Raw genomic sequence first — 18,782 nt, forward strand, 5'->3', positions numbered from 1 at the left:
GTATCAGCCTTGGAGGAGATTATGTTGAGAAATAAAAAAAAAAAATTCTTAAAAACGTTGCTTTTCTTGGTCAGGCCGGAAACTTATCAATCCACCCTCGTACAGTTTTTTTCTCGTAAACGATGAAAAACATCACTAAAGAGCACTACGTTTTTTTGTAAAACTTGTCCAGGTATTTAAACTTTGATATAAACATTTTTTTACCTTTGGCTGTTTCCAAGAGGAAAGCGAAAATTATATTTTTCAACAGCTTATTTTGTTGTATATGAAGCAAAAATCTAATTTCGATCATTAAAAAAAAACAGACTCCATATTCTCATTTTACAAATTTTTCGCAGGTAATCTTCGATTGAATTCAACAAATTCGAAATTTTTGTTTTATTGAACTGTGAAATACAGTTCCTAAAAATTTCGAAATTTTCATTTGTTCCCAATTGTTTTAAGCCTTTAATTTTTTTTATAGAATTAACTTTGTTTATACATGAATGTTAGATAATACATTTTTGAACTACCGCATATAGTTTTAAGAATTTTAGTACTTAAAAAAAATGTTGGATACTTCACTCCTAAGAAAGAATATTAAAAAAAAAAATCGAAAACCATATTCAATCAACCTTGTGACCTTGCAACGTCATTTTCCATCAAAAATCTCGGATTTAGTGAAATTCTAAACAATTTTTTGGACCCTTTTTCATTCTTTTCAAACCTATTTCAAATAATAAAAGTGAAAAGGTTATGTTTACTCCAATCACTAGCGGCCACATTAATTTTCCCATCAACTGTGCTAATCAGACTGATCAGGCTGACATATACTTCCGACGCTGCGCTGGTCCAATCAGAATTCCGCATCTTGCCGCCACAAATTTTAAACGTATATTTTTTCAAAAATTAATCAAGAGTTTTTTAATTAATTTTTTTTTATTTCCACTAATAATTATATTCAATTTTTAGTGCTCTTTTAATTTTAATGGGGAAAAATATATTTAAAAATATGCAACAACCATATTAATGATTTATTTCCAAATTTGTGCCATTTTAAGTAAATAGTAATAAAGTAGTTGGAAGAATGCGGATTAATTATTTATACATGTAAAGACTCTAGTTGACACAACGTAATATTTCAACATTCGCTGAATAAACGTGGGGTGTGCTATTCTCTGTTTGAGAGAGGTGAGGCGGTGGCTTACCGTCTAATTATAGTTTATCTATCATTTAAGCAGGCGTCGCGTGTGGCGTTAAAATCAATCTGGATTTAAGCCATGGTAACCTCGAACTACGTGACTTAAGCGATCGAAGGCTTTGCAGTCAGATTTGGAACACCTTACTTTTTACCATCATTTGAATATAGAAAGGACTTTTTTCGTCGAAACTAGGACATGACATATGAGAAAAAGCTACAAACTTTTTAAGCTTCAACTTCAACCAACTAATGCAAAAATAAAAATTACCGAAGAGAAATAGAAAATACTATTTTAAATTTTAAAGTACAAATTATATTCTAAATCAAAAATAACAAACAAAATCTACAAAATGAGATAAATTTAAAATCCGATCCATAAAAATTAAACTTTATTTTGATTTTCTTCAAACTTAACAACTTTTGCATTGGGAGTACAAAATTCATCTTTTTGAAATTATTTTTTTATTTCGGAAGATCTTGTATTAAAAAAATCAACATCCTTAAGATATCAATTTTTAAGGCAGTGACAAATTCCCTTTGAGTAAAGGATAGGGTTTTCCGGATCGCCATTTTAATAGAGGAAATAAATGCCCGGTCATTTCCGGGTTCGCACCAATTTGTTGCGGTCATTGAAATTAGAAAAATGAAACACTTATAACTCATTATTTTTTATTTAAATTAATCTAAACTGAGCAGTTTAAAGATTTCTGGTTAAAATGACTAATGTAAATCCAATCAATCATTTTGAATACTCTAATTTAAGCAATGAATCAATAAATTGGAAACTGTTAAAAATTAGATAATTTTAAGCAATTTCAAGTAAAAAATTTAATGCAACGATTAAAATACATTTTTTTAAACTTTTTAAATTAGTAGTCAAATTATTTTTATTTTGAATCGTTTTGAATTAATACTTGCTCAACTTTTATTTACGCATCGAGGTTGAACATTTTCAATACCAAATTAAAAATTGAAAAAATATAATTATAAAGTTCAAAGTTCAAATAAACACTATACAATTTTAAACGGTCATCCTTCCGGGCGTTATCCGCGCCCGCCTGTGCTTAAGATTCGAGATCTCGACGAATCGAGAATCACCACCCACCTTCTGCCGCCGCGCCGGTGAGCATATTTTTATATAATTAAGATGAAAATATTTTGTTATTATTGGCCTTAAATAAAACAAAACGAAATAATATTATTGAAAATGATAGAATTAAATAATGAATTATAAGGAGAGTAAATCAGGTTACATAACGGAACATTATCTAGGACGTATGAACGACCCTTGTGTGTCAGTCACCTTGTAAAGGAGAGATATGTCACAAAACTGTCACATATGAAGTGTCGTAAAATGTATATTGTCATGAAATGTCGTTAAAATAGTACAATGCATTGTGTTTCCATTATGGTTGCACAATTGCGACCATATAAACGCGTCTATATCATAAAGGAAAATTCAAAATGTTTTTAGTTACGTTGAAAGGATACGAGCATTAAACCAAAACATAAGAGTCGTTGCCAAAATGTTGTGAACTTTATATCCTGGCCGTCTTACCAAATTCCATTATTTAATAGATTAAAAAATAATAATACTGCGATGACATCGAAGTGATTTTCAGCGAAGTTTCAAAACTTTAGTTGTTTTTCTTTAGAAATAAGAAATTAAAATATAGTTTAAATTTACGCTAAGTGACATGTCCCCAGGTACACATTTGCACACAAAAATGGAGAAATAAAGACAAAAGAATTTGGTCAATGATTTAGGCTTATATGAATATTTTTAAAGAAATAAATATTTTAGTGTTAAAGGCCATTAATTTAAAAAACTTTGTTCCTGTTGAACGATAAATGTTCTAAGTGAATACAAATTTAGAAAAATTATTTATACAGTCTGCTCTCTGAATAATTCTGCTCTGTATAGTGCCGATTTTTCTCATTCTTGCTCGAACGGATCCCCCCACCATCGCGCTATCGCTTCGAGCGCCAGAATTTCAATTCAGTCTCTCTGAATAGTGCCACTCAAATATATTTACAAAAATAGACTGTGTACCAGATTAATGCTTTATAGTACAAATAATTATAGAATCAAACACGTACCGAATCAATGCTTGTAGAAAGCCGACTCGTTTTTGTCGACTCAACATCGACAAAAAAACATACAAACATATATACTTCGTCCTTGCGGGGAAAAAAGAAAACTGACGACCAGCACTATTCAGAGAGAGAGGGAGAGAGAGAGAGAGAGAGGACGGTCGCGAATTCGATTTCACTTCCATGTGCCAAGAGTAGGGGAAGCTAAGTTCCATGAAAAATACTCCCATACCAGCCCATGTCCGGCACTATTTAGAGAGTAGACCTTAATCTGTCTGTATTAAAAGAAAAAGCAGAAATACATCATTTTCGCTCTTAAATTTATCTACACAAAAAGACGATTCTCTAACTCTGAAATTGGTATTCCCGTTTTATTTTTGGTGGGATATAATAATAAAAAAAAAGATCAGTTGCTTCTTTAAATTTGCATTTTTAAAAATTCATAGTCCAAATTTCACAACTTTTTGGCAACGATCCATAAGTTATTAAAATTTTAAATATAAATTTCATACAATACTTTTCGAGAATCTAGGAATAAAATAGTGCTTCTCATTGTTAAAAATAGACAGCAGCGGAAGATATATTTTTGATCATTAATTTATTCACGAGAAAATTCCCCTTGAATCTTCTTGCAAGATAAATAAATATACATGTTTATAGTTGTGACAGTCATAGCAAGTTTTTAATTCATATATTGTAAAATTGCAAATAAAACAAAAATTATTAATATTTAATATAAAATAGCTCATATTTTATTGTCAGCTTATATTTAATTGTCATGTTAGTTTTTGAAATGATTTTAAATTGAAAATTTTTAAAGCTGAACAATGCAGAATGGACAGAATTATAATACAAATTGCAAATTGCAATGCTATCTAATTTAAATGATCAACGGGTCATAATTCTCTCCGTTCCAAGTTTTCCAATTAATTACTGTTCTAGTTTACAACAATTCACATACATCCTTCCAAATAATTTGCCACGATTTTTCATTCCATGCTAATAAAACCTTATTTAAACCAGATAAACATGAGAATATCATAATTGCTAAACTTCGGGATTTTGTTGGATCTCATATTCTACAAATGACGGTTAAATAGAAGATTTCACAAATTATTTATTTTACTACAAATAATGAATTAGAATGAAGATATCAGTTTGCGCCCAGATGTTGCGGAATCTCTTAGAATCATAAATAAAAGCAGGCTTTGCATCTTTGACAGACTTCTCTTTTAATATTTGAAAACAAAGTATATCTTCAATGCAATTCATAATTTTCCAGACATTCAGGAGAATATCTTATGTTCAAAATCTTCTATGTATTTTGTGAAACCATTTAAGTGATGTTTTAGACATCACCCGTGGAACATAAGAACTATTTTCAAGGCTTAAGCATAATAATTTAGGCCACCTCTTTTTTTATGACTGAATAAATTCTCTTAATTTTAATTTTACCAGAGCTACAAAATTCCTCTTTAAAAGCTTGATTGTCTTCGAAATTCTGTATAAAATAAGCCCAGGGTGAAGCTAATTTGTCTAGTTTTTAAGTAGATATTACAAAAATAGTGCACATTTCAATGTTTCCTTAAATTTTCCATAATTTCCGAAATAATCAACATTTTCAATCTTCTTTGGCTCATTTTGAAGTTGTAACAAAAAAGTTGAAACAGTTTCAATATTATTTTTAGTGACAATAATATTTTTGTAAAATAAATAAAACATATCGCCATGAAGTTTCTATGTAATTTCCTCAAAAGATATGTTTATTTAACTTTTATTCTGATTTGCCTACAGATAAGATGTTTTCAAATTTTTCCAACTTTTTTATTACAACTTCAAGTTCTTGCAATGCGAAAAGAAATTTTCTACAGTTTATACCCGTATGCTGTTTAAGAAAACATTGAAATTTACATTATTTTCACAATATCTACTTAAATACAGGACAAATTCGCTTCATCCTGGGCTTATTTTACACAGAATTTTGAAAAAGATCAACCTTTAAAGAGAAATTTTTTTAGCTGTAATATAATTAAAATTAAAAGAATTTATTCAGTCATAAAAAAGAGGTGTTCTAAAACTTTTGCACGGCAGTGTATATTCCACTGAATTCTGTAAAACTAAAGACGAATTTAACAAATTTTTGGAATGAATTGTGTAACAATGAAGGAAAATTTAAGTTTAGGAAAATTAAAGAGAATTCAAGCGAGTTTGATCAAATTCATATACTAAAAACAACGCTTCAAACTTACTAATCTCTTAAAACAAATCGCATATATTTTAAAAATTTGGATTGATATTTCTTAAACTATTAAAACCATCTTTTTGTTCCTATTGTTTGAAAATTTTCAAAATGTTGAACAGAATGTAACTTTTTAAATTTTTCTGGAATTTAAAAATATCATAAGGATAATTTACACCAGAAAATTTGACATCAATTTTTTTAACTCATAACAATTATTTTTTGAATTTTGAAATAACTAACTTTTGGAATTTTTGTCTAATCGAAAAAAATTTAACTGGGATAGTTTTCAAATATATTTAATACCTAGTGAAGAATTCATATGAAATTTCCTAATATATCAAAAAACTATTTTGTTGTATTTTTCTGAATACTTTTCAAAATTATATAACTTTTCTAATTTTCATAGAAATTGAAAATTTGATTGGGATAATTGGCAAGTCTTCTACCGATCTATAAGAAACTGACAAAAATTTCTAAAATTTGAAGAAGGAAAAATTTTTAAATTTTGAAAATGCCCTACATTTTTAAATTTTGGTTGGAAATATCTGCTTGGCGAACTAAACATTAATTTAGGGAACCCTTAAGAAGCGTACCAAAGGCTGACTCTAATAGAAAAATCCTTCAAATGTAAGCGTGGCTACAACATTCAGGTAACCATACATACAGACATACAGACAGACGCCAACAAAATATGATTTTCGAACTCTGTGAGTGCCGAAACGTAAAGATCCCTTAAAAACCAGAGATCGAAAATTTGGACGAATACGTTACACTCTCATGAATGAGAATATAAAAATTCAAATGAGTTGAAAACAAATAAAAAATATATACATAAATGTATAAGAATACAAGAATGAATTAAAATTAATTGAAAAAATTCGAAGAATCCATAATTTTCCGTTGATTTCGATCAAATTAAAGCGATTTTAGAAGAATTCAAGGGAATTCAAGGTAAATAAAAAAATAAATCAAGTAAATGGAACAAAATTGTTAAAATAAAAAAATCCCACTGAATTCAGATAGACGAAAGTGAATAAAATTAATACATACATTTTGATCAAAATATAAAAATCAAGGTTACCTTTGAAGTATTCGGGATAAATTAAAAAAATTGAAAGTTCAAGAAACCTTCATTCAATTCAGTGAATTTCAAAGACTTTAGGTTGAATTCAAAAGAATTCCAGAGAATCTGATTTTGTCTACGAATTGAAAGTGAGCGTAAAAGACTTCCAATGTGAATTAGGGCAAACTACAAAAAATGCAATCAATTGAGTAGGATTGAGTGAATTTAGACGAGGTTAAGTGAAATCATGATAAATAAAAATGATTCAAGGAAGTGAAATTTTTTGAGAATTAGTTAAAATTCCATTGAATTCAGAATTCAGAATGAGAGTGAATAGAGTTTGCGTCTTCAGAGTGAATTCAACGTGAATTAAGTGATTTGAGAAATAAATTAGTAGCCATTTGAATAATTTGTGAAATAAAAACTTTGATCAAATAAAATGTAAATCAAAACCATAAAAGTGGATCTTTATTCTCCCCAATTGGCATTAATGCTTCCGTTCGAAACTTAGAACATCAGAGTGTGATTTTTGATTGGCGATTTTTGGAGATCATGTTAGATCCAGGGTTTTTATACTCGAGAGGGAAAACGTGCTCGCGCCTAATTCGTAAAGCTCGCTCAGAAAGAATGAAAAACGTTTCGTTTTCCAGGTAGAAGCACCCCGAGCGAAAAACGAAAGAGTAACGAGGTCATACGACTCGAACCCACTGCCATAAATCTCGCTAATCCGTGTATTCCCCAAAGAAATATGGTTGCAGAAGTTGGATAAGAGGACCATCGAATCTGAGAACCCCATTTTTGCAATCGACTTCAAGAATACCGAGCGGAGGTTTTAAAGTCTGAATTAACAACCCAGCGGAGAGAACCGGTTAAAGAAGTGGAATGCAAACGAGCTGAACTGCTTCTTCGATAATTATAATCGAGAAAATAATTATAGTATAGCGCTAGCACTAATATTTCCCAGTATACTGCCTTCAAAACTTCTAATTGAATTTTACCAGAACCGATAAAGTTGACATCAACTTTCAACCCTTCTCATGATATCAGAGCAGAAACTACCCGACAAGTGCAAGACAAAGGCCTGTCATGATCAGACGATCAATATTTTCCACTTCAAACTATTGTATTATCGAGCTGTCCACATTAATTAGTAATAAATATATTCAAATTCATTCAGTCACCTTATCCACATTAAAGCTCCTATGTTTCTGCTCACTCATTGCAAGCTTTTTTCTCCTTATTTTTTTTTCTGACACTGCGAAGGAATAATAACGAGACCGAACTGCCATTGTAAACTTTTTCGAATCTGACAGGAGAAATGGTACCATAAGTGGTAATCCGAAAATTAGTTTCCACACGCACGGCAAACTTGATTTCTTTTGCAAGAGCCAAACTTATTTGGAGCTCTTAAGTAAAATGAGAGTATAAAAGTTATAAAATATCATTAATACATGAGATATCGGTAATTGGAATTGCAATATACCATTTACCACTTCCATAACGCACTCATTTTATTAGTGTTATCTTGTGTAAGTCTAGTCATTCGCTTACATAGTAAACCCCAGGTATGAATTTTATCTTTCAAAAAGATAAAAACCTTGCATCACGCTTGTCTAACGAAGGATAAAATTTATCTGAAAAAGAGATAAAATTTATCTGAAAGAAGATCAAGTTTATCTCACGTAAATATTTTTTGACAGAAGTTAGATGTCAGACGGCTGCGTCTATTTTCACAGAAAAAATGTCCTTCATTTACGTCAGATAAACTTTATCTTTTTTCAGATAAATTTGATCTTTTATTAGATAAATTTGATCTTTCGTTAGATAAACGTGATGCAACGTTTTTATCTTTTTGAAAGATAAAATTGATTCCTGGGGTTAACTGTGTAACTAAAAGCATCGATTATATTTTATAAAATTATTAATTAATTAATTGAAAAGGGAAGTCATACTTTTTACATAAATAAGTTGATATGGAAACTCCCTTAAAGTACGTATAGGAGCCATCCAAGTAAACATTAGTACAAAATCAATATATTAGCGGGCGCCCCTAAAAAATGCATTTAGTTGTTCTATACATTTTTAATCAATAAATATATTTTGGATTGCATCGGAAAGAAATTAATTCAGAATTCCGTAATGTAGTTGATGACAAGAATATTCCTTTCACTTTTACTGTTTCAATATAAATAATTTGTTATTCAATTAAAAAAAATTTTTTTTAATAGAATCCAAAACATGCATTAGGGAATTGCTTAGGAATAATATGGCTGAAAAGAAATTGGAGGACACTTTTTACTTTACTGGTATTACTTACAGGAGTACAAGTGTAAATCGTCGACATTATTGGATATTCTTTTCACTTTTTTCATTGCAATCTAAAATATATTTATTTGTTTAAACAATATCATCTTTATGGGGCGCCCTGGCATGGCTTAGGGGGTGCCAACAAAGGGGGCGCAGCCAGGGAACCCCGGCTGCGTCTCCATGCCAGTGAGCTTTTAATTATTGAAATTTGAAATTTATTCAATTTAGAAGATTTACAATTAAAAACACTGTTGATCTTCAAAATCATCAAAATTAAGGAATTTTTATTTATAAAACTTAAAAATTAAACTATTTTCAATAGTAACTATTCAAAAAACATTTAAAAATATATAATTATAAATTATACAAATTCAAAATTAAAGGATATTCAATTTCAAACCTTTAGGATAGTCCTATTTACAAAAACCTGCCTGATTGCGGGCACATACTCGTCGCGCGCAGCTCGCTTCGCTCGTAAGTTTTAGCGCGTTTTTTGAATCTCGCGTTTTGCGCTCCGACATAATTACACCTCGCGCTTCTCGATCGCGGACATTTATTCTTTACATCTGGCATGCTTGAATGACACATTATCAAAAAGATCTCTTTTAGATAGAAGTATTTATATGCGTCTTCATATTCTGAATTTTCTACTGAATTAAGTGTAGTTAAAGATAAAGTTTCTCAAAGCTCTGTTGGCTTTGAGGTACACATTCTCATCGTGAAACTCACGCATCGCGCTCGATTTTTGACAGAAATTTTGAAACGAATACTTTCTAAACCACCTTAAAACAAATAAAAAAAAGTACAATCCTTTTTTCACATATTTTTATCTATCTTGCGTTGTTATGCCAAGAAGAGCATTTTTGTTTTCATATTATTTGTATGGATAAAGCAAAATATCCTAGAAGAATTCTTTTATATTTTCTACGTAACTCGCGTCTTTTGGCGTAATATTTGAATTTTTGATTTTCTGTAGCTCTTTTTCGGGTAATAAGTTTTTGTTAAATCTTTTTTTTTCGTAGCTTTTTTCATTTTTGCACAACTTGAAAATTTATTTGTTTATTTTCAATGTTATTTTTCACGAATAAAACAAGAAGGTCGCGTCTCATCAAGAAGTGGTTATTAACGAATTTTTATGTCTTTTTTGGGTTCACAAGTTTTATTAATTCATCTTTTTTAGTATCCTGCATTGTTGGACCACAAAATGGAACTTTTTAGTTTGTATTATTTTTTGTGCAATCAAAATTTGAATTTTCGATTTTCCAAGAAAATCAAAAAAGTTGTTATTATCATGTTGTAGGAGTTTCAAAAAGTAATGTTTTTTATTAGGATACATTGCTTGGCTTTCTGAGTAATGTGAATAGCCGTACATAGAACTTTTAAATATAAAAAAATTGTTTAACAATTTTGAAAATGCTCTAACTTTTTGACTTTTTATCCATAATGGGTGGTTAACGAACTCGTCCTTTCTTTTAAGAATCAAAAAAAGTATGCCTAAAATTGATTTGATCCGTTCATTTTTTCGAGGGTTATCGTGTTTACGGGCGGATGGCCGTACGGACGGACGGACAGGTAGGCAGACAGGCGACGTAGTAAAAACTTGATTTTCGGATTCAGTGGGTCTTGAAACGTGGAGATCCGTTGAAAAACTGTGGTGTAAAATTTTTGACAATTCTAATACTTTCTCTATCATACAATTATGAGATTCTAAAAAAGTTAAATCCTTTATGATTTAAAACTATAAATATTCGAAACTAAACAATTTGACGAATTTTCAATATTGTAAATATCTTTAAAATGGATCAGTGTGGAAGAGGAAGACATCAGTAATGATCAGAATTTCAGAAAGTCTTTCACGAGCATCTTTTTCATCACATTTCTTTATTTCTTTGCTTCTAATTCCTCTTGGGACGATAGCTTACATTTAAATGAAAGTTACAGATTACTGAGAGCCTATTCAAACTCAAATTCATCTAAAGTAGTATGAAAGTTGATGTAACTATTTTAATATTTATTTTAATTTATGATTTTAATTATATTTTATAATACTTTAAATTAAAGCATGTATTTTAATTTGATAATTAGGCCATCAAAGTAAGAAACGTTATTTAATCGCGGGTAGCGCGATATTTTTGCTAGTGATAATAGTAATCTTGAAACTCACGTATCATTGAAGTTATAAAAATCTAGTCAAGTTCTTCAAATTATTTTTTATGCCAGTTTTATAATCTAAGAAATTTGACGCGTAATTGATTATCTATTATAATCGACGAACGTATTAATTATTTTGATAAAGAGGCGTTTTTCATATCATTTCAGTTGATAATATTTGTTTATCATTTAGTTGAAAATGAAAAAATTTTATTCTACAATAATTACTCATTGACCAAAAACCGATTTTCAATTCAAAGATGAGATTAATGACGATTACTGCTTACTTTTAATGATCAAATTAGAGTAGCAATTAATTTAACACTCCGTTTATCTTTTGCAATCGAGAAGATTTGTTATTATAAATTGTCAAATAGAAAGCTTCTTATAAAAACTAAAAGAAAATAATCATGTTATAAAAGATAAAGTAAAAAGTAAGGCAACAAGAATAAAAAGACAACTAGCTACCCAAGAATATAGGACACTGATAATAAAAATAATAAGATACATGCAGTAAATAATCATAGTTTCTACTCACTGTTAGAAAATAAGATCAGGTAGAAAAAAACACACTTAGCATACTTCTAGCATCCGGATAAATTGAATATGGCAGGAAAGATATTTATAAATTTTCAATCTAATTTTGATCACTCAGAACAATGTTTATTTAAGTGAAAAAAATTTGTTTCAACCTATATCAAAGATATAATTTAATACTTCCAACATTTTCAGTTAAAAATTAAAATTTTCTTAAGTAGAAAAATTCAAATTGTAACGTTTGAAGTCTAAATTTAGCGGAACGACTGAAAAAATCCGAAAAATAAATTGCGCACGTTATAAAATATTCAACACTATAAATCTGTCAATAGAAGAAAATTTTCGAATGATGAATTCCCGAATCTAATTAAATATTATTCAAAAGTTTCTCAATTTTTTGATTCGGGAATTTAATCATTTGCTAATTTCCATATGGTCGGCAATTTTACATTGTCGGATACTTTATGATTTATGATATATACCATTTTATTTCAGGAATTTTCTATATTCCGCAATTTTAAATTTTCAGCCACTTTGATTTTCGGTTAATTATATTTCGACTATTTTCTTTTTCGGAAATTTTTCAGTGACCGACATTTTCTTTTTCAGGATTTTTTAGGCGTCCCTGAAAATTCATCTCTTTTGGTAGAAATTTAATTTTCAAATTAATCAGCTTTGCTTGAAGATTCAACTAATTTGTCGTTTTCTTAGAATTCAACTGATTTTTAATTACAATAAAAACATTTTTTGTGTGAAAATTCAACTAATTGGTAGAAATTTGAACTCCTTTGTCAATAAAATTATTTTTTTGGTTTAATATTCATCATTTTAGTTTGAAATTGATCACTTTTTTTTTTAAATTTAATTACTTTGTAGACAATTTTTTTTTTCATTAGAAATTCATTCTTTTTAACTATCATCTTTGTTGGTAAAAATTAACGGTCTTTAAAAATTAAAATCTTTTTTAGTTGAAATGTCAACTATTATTATATTAAAACTTCGTCTTCTTTGAATTTATAATAATTTTTTTAAATTGAAAATTAAAATATTCCTCTTTTTGTTAGAACTTTATCTCATTTAGAAAAAAAAACATCTGTATGGTTAAAAAAATATTTTGATTGTTCGAAAATTGAACTATTTTGTTGGAGATTCTTCGTTTTGGTAGAACTGAACTGCATTTTCTACAATATGTATTTTTTGGTTGAAAATTCAACTAATTGGTAGAAAGTTTAACTACTTTGTTAAAAATTATTCTTTTGGTTAAATATTTATCACTTTAATTGAAAATCAATCTCTTTTTATCTGAAAATGTAACTATTTTGTTGAAAATTCATCTTGTTATTTTGTTAGAAGTTCATTTTCAATGGTAAAAATTTAACTTTTTGTTTGTTGAAAATGCAAATTTTTTGTTAGAAATAAATCTTTTTTTGCTTTGGCATCAACTATTTTGTTGAGAATTTGTCTTTTTGGTAGAATTGAATGGGTTTTTATTAAAAACTTAAGTATTTTCTAGCTTAAATATCAACTAAATTACATTTTTCATTGAAATCACATCTTTTTTGGTTTAAAAACTAAACTACTTAGTTGAAAGTTGACCTACTTTGTTAAAAATTGTTTTTTGTTGTTGTTGTGGACAATGGATTAATTTAGTTGAGAATTCATCTCTTTGGTGGAAAATTAAACTATTTAACTGTTTTAACTATATAATTTTTAACGTCAAAATTTGTAAATTTTTTAATTTTGACTTAACTCAGTAATGTTTAATAATGGAACTACAGTTCAACTTTAAAAACAATTTATTTATTTATATTTACACTTGATCAGCTCAAATTGCTGTTAATCAAAACTTTTCAATTTTAATCACTTTTAACTTTAAATTGTTTAAGCCTTCTATCAAGTTACTAAATTATCTTAAAAAAATAGTTTAAATCAAACTTTTTGTTATTGCACTATGTCGTTTGATGCGAAAATCGTGATATTTCAAGTGATTCGATTGATTTTTCCTCTAAAAATTTGTAAAATTCACGGTAAAACAATAAATACACTCTAATTGCCAGGTTTACCGGTCCAGCAGACACCGTGCCCGAAATCAATTAAAGAATTCGATTCAAACAAGCATTTTTCTCAATTCAGGGAAAAACTTCAATGTTATTCTTCTTCGCTCGCAAATTTGAGCGTGCCTAGGGCGCGCGACGGTTAAATCTCGCGTTTTGCGCTCGATAATAGGTTACCTCGCGCTTTGCGCTCGGATATTTATTCTTTGCATTTGGAATGCTTGAAAAAAACTTTATCAAAAAGATCTCTTTTAGATGGCAGTATTTATGTGCGCCTTCATATTCTAAATTGTCTACTTCATTAAGTATAGTCAAAGATTAAGTTTTTCAAAGCTCTATAGGCTTTGAGGTACACATTCTCATCGTGACACTCGCGCTGTGCACTCGATTTCCGACAGACATTTGTAAACAGGTTTTGATGGATTGTTTTCTCGTAACCTTCGTCGTTTTCCACACATTTTTTTTTATTTGATTTTTTTTTTCAACGTTATTTTTCACGAATAAAACAAAAAGTACGCGTACTATCAAGAAGTGATTCTTAACAAAATTGTAGATCTTTTTTGGAATAACCATTTTTGTGCATTCATCTTTTTTCGCATCCTACATAGTTTGTCTACAAAATGAAACTTTTTATTTTCCAATATTTTTTGTGCACTCAAAATTTAAATTTTCAATTTTTGAAGAAAATCCAAAAATTGGTTATGATAATCTTGTAGGGCTTTCAAAAAGAAATATTTTTCTTTTCTTGACTTTTTTTCATATCGTGCGTTTTTCGGCATCAAATTTTGATTTTCGGTTAATTAAAAAAATTTTGAAAACGCTATAACTGAGAATTTTCTTTTTATCGAAAAAAAAACATACGGATAAATTGTTTGTTCTTTTTAATACTATAAATATCCGTACATAGAATTTTCAAATTCAGAAAAAAGTTGTCTCAAAAATTTTCAAAATGCGCTCACTTTTTGAATTTTTATCAAAAATGGCTGGTTCACGAACTAGTCCTTTCTTTTAGGACCTAAAAAAAGTGCGCCAAAGGTGAATTTGATTCGTTCATTTTTTCGAGAGTTATCGTGTTTACGGACGGACGGCCTGATTTTCGGATTCAGGGGGTCTCGAAACGTGGAGATCCGTTGAAAAAGTGTGATGTCAAATTTCCGACAATTCTAATACTTTCTCAATCATAAATGATGAGAATGTAAAAAGGATTTAAATGTAAGTAACACGAATTTTGGGATCTAGCCAAATGGAATCTTTAGATTTACATAGACAAGCAAACCGGCCCCCACAAGTGACGGAGAATCAAGATGATTTTTGCATCTAGGGATAGATGTTGATTTACTCCTGGCCTAAGTTGAAGCACAGCGACAAACCGCACGGATGGTTGCCGTGTTCTTCAATGATTCAAATCTTGGAACAAGAGATATTTTTTAAAAGAGAAAAGAAAAACGACGAGAGGAAAACTTGCAAGCACGCCAATCTATCAGACAAAACTATTCCCATTCTAAAAAACCAGAAGGAGCATGCGGTCATACTTCATGAAGACATTCTCTTTATGAATGAGAAAGAAAAAAATTAAGGCCTTTTAAAATCGCAGAAAGAAGAAAAAAACGAGAAATGGAAAGGAAAACAAATTCTAGAGCAGAGATGAATTGGAAGAAAAGAAATATCACACCGCATACACAGTACATATGAGTTCAAATAGATATACAATAAATATATAACAATGTGACTAATTAAATCAGTACTAAGGATTTCAACTAATGAACCAGTTATTTCTTTAATTTCATTGATTGAAATAGTAAAATACATTGTAACAGTCTTACATGAACTAATATAAACCAATATTTTTTTCAAGTGTATCGTTAACAGTCTTCACATATCAAAATACTATACCATAAGAACAGAAGAAAGTGATTTTTCACGAAAACAGTGAAATAAATTATTTTAAATAAAATAAATGTGATTACTATATTAAATTAAATTTTAAAAGCTTTACATCCTCAACTAAAACTATAAATCTACGACCACAATGTTTTCTACGACAACACACAAAAAAACTAATTATAAACAAATTGTTGAATTTTTAAGTCCAAAAGATAAATGTTTAACCTGAAGATATTAACTTTTAATAAAAACTACAATTTTAAACAAAAAGTTAATTTTCAACCAAATAATTGAATTTCAAACCAACAAGGATGACTTTTTTACATTTTTTAATTTTCGAGAAAAAAACGATGAATTGTTTACAGAATACATGACTGTTCAACTAAAAAATGTCAATATTTAACCAGAAATAAAATATAGAAGTTTGGGTTGAAAAAGTTCATTTTTCGATTTTTAAAAATGAATTTTCAGCATATCAGATTTTCTCCAAATTGTTGAATTTTCAACTAAAAAGATAAATTATCGAGAAAAAATGAATTTTTAAACTAAAACCAAAGTGGTAAGTTTTCAACTAAAACTATGGATCTTCAACTAAAACAGTTGAATTTTAAACAATGAAAATTATTTTTCTATCCAAAAATACGAATTTTCAATAGTGGGACGATGGTCGTGGGGGCTAAAGCGTAGGCTTTCCATTCCAATAGAATTTTCAATAAAATGGATCAATTTTCAACTAAAAACAGATCAATTTTGAACCAAAAATGGAATCATTACATGTTCAGTAAAGAAATCAATTTTTAACAAACCAAAAGACGAATTTTCAGCTAAATAGTTAAAGTTTCAACCAAAGTGATGAATTGCGACTAAAATGAGGCATTTTCAACAGAGTGGCTGAATTTTCAAAAGAGCTTAAGTTTCAACCAAACTTCAAACTATTAAAATATTAGGTTAGAAAACAGGAAATTTTGTTTAGAAAATAAAGTCAATTGTCCACTGCACTCTTGTTGCTCTGTTTCAGTTCTGTTGCTTTTTTTCATATTATCACGACACTGGAGTTCCAAAAGAAAAGTTCCCGTTATAGAGGACAAGGTGGTCCAAGGGGACCGCACGACATCCGCTTCAGTTCGCTTTCAGCGACTCAGTGTTTAGGTTATGCGCGTTAACAAAATGTCGAAGGGAAACCAGAGGAAGCGTTTATCTTCCGAAGGGAAAAATAAGCTTTTAGACGAAGTGAAACCAGGTGCCTTAAAATAGTCTATTTTGCAGAAATTATTTTTTAACTGGGAAATTTAAAAATCTTTAGAAGAAAGATCAGGCCAAGTTTAATTTTAACAGCTTTTAATTTAAATAATTTCAAAATGCAGACTTGAACAATTGAAAATTAAAAGCGTTTGAAGTGGAATTTTTAAAAAATACGAAACATTTATATTCCAGCTAAAAATTGCTGAAAATAATCAAATTTTTAAAACTTTGAAGTTCTGTGATTGATTCTTTAATTTAGAGTATTGAAAATGATGACGTGAATTTATATTTTTGAAATTGAATTCGATTTTTTGAACTCTATAACTTATCAAAGTTAAAAATTATAATTCTGCAGATTACCTGTATTTCATTTAAAGTTGTTTAATTGAAAAATGTTGCCACTTTCCATTTTATACGTGTAAATTATTGAGCATTCGGTTACAAAGTTTTTTAATTCAAACACTTTAAAACGCCAATTTAAAAAGTTTAAAATTCAGGAGTTCTAATTTGAATTCTTCAATTTTTAGTTTTTTGTTTTATTACTTCAGATCGAAAAAAATCATAGCCTTAGAGTGCACATTTTTTATTTATTTAATTTTTTTTATTTCTTCCATTAAAATGGCCACCCTGATATATGTACGTACATAGCTAAAAATCAGTACTTTTGTAAAGTTTGATTTTCGAGCACAAACATTTTCACGTTCACTATGATATTATAAAACTGAAATGACAAAAACACAACAACAAAATATTTTTTAAGAAGAAATTCCAACAAAAATAATTCACAAAGCCCTGATTGTTTATGGATTGGCGAGTACCGATATTGTACGAAGAAGATAAAGAGTACCCCCGAAATGGCTTCTATAGCGGGACTGCAGTGTATTTACATATGTAATTCTGAAGTTTGACTTGTTATAAAGAATATAAATAAACAAGTCAAATATAATCCTACATTAAATTCATTAGTGTAGGTAAAGTAGATGAGTCTACAGTGGATAACTATTAATTAAAAGCGCAAATATACCTAAAATGATTAATTCTATTTTTAATTTAGTAACACGTATAGTGCCTTAACTATTAATTACTAAATTGAATTATTTGTTTTAAACACAGTATTCTAAATTAATTATTATATGCTGTAGGTTCATTATTTATCGTAGGGTGGTCTCCCTTACATTAAAAATGTTTAAGAAATCTATTATAACGAGTTTAGATAGTGCTTTTGTGCGTGTAACAATAAGTACTAATTGAATTAGTGTATTTTTACTAATTTTGAGTGACTGAATTCCAGCTTTATAAATTAGTAGAATTTAACTGAGCATCAGTTATATTTTACTAATTCAAACTTAGAGAAGAGATAATGTTTTGTTTTAAAGGCATGTTTTGACATTTGTAATTATTTTAAGGAAGGTGCATATTTTTTTTAGAATACAAAAATTTTAATGAGCGAGGGGTTAACCAGTTTTGAAATTGGGAGTTCATCTTTCATGAAATTCAAAGAAATTAAGTGACATCTTTTAAAATTTCGTTCTATTTATTTGGTCAATTACTTGAAATTCTTTGAAACGTTCTTTTATACCATGCAATCTAATAAAATCCCAAAAACAGGATTATATTGAAATAAAATTACAAACAAAAATAGAAGAAACCAATGAAATTATTCTAGTCGCTACTTTGTATCAATCACTTTTTACATTCTCATCATTTCTGATTGAGAAAGTATTAGAATTGTCGGAAATTTGACATCACAGTTTTTCACCGGATCTCCACGTTTCGAGACCCCCTGAACCCGAAAATCAGTTTTTCACGATGGCGTCTGTCTGTCTGTCCGTCTGGCCGTCCCACAGTGGGGTGAAATCGGAAAACGAGGTTCAAAATGACATTTAGAACGCAATTATGCACCGATTTTAGAATTTTTTTTTTTGTAAAATTCAGAAATAAATTTTTCAGAAAATGGTGAGAGTAGATTTTTTATTTTTTTGTTTATTTAATTTTTATTTTAATGCAAACATCGAAAAAAATGTCGAT

The 18,782-nt window shown here is 29.0% G+C and overlaps 1 protein-coding gene across 1 annotated transcript in view; it reads right to left on the reverse strand.

Annotated features, from left to right (window-relative positions):
* The window catches only part of LOC117177546 (basigin), a 139,025-nt gene that overhangs the window by 37,798 nt on the left and 82,445 nt on the right, over positions 1-18,782 (reverse strand). The window lies entirely within an intron of this gene.

This window comes from Belonocnema kinseyi, chromosome 7 (genome assembly GCF_010883055.1).
Source record: "Belonocnema kinseyi isolate 2016_QV_RU_SX_M_011 chromosome 7, B_treatae_v1, whole genome shotgun sequence".
In the NCBI taxonomy this organism is placed as follows: Eukaryota; Metazoa; Arthropoda; class Insecta; order Hymenoptera; family Cynipidae; genus Belonocnema; species Belonocnema kinseyi.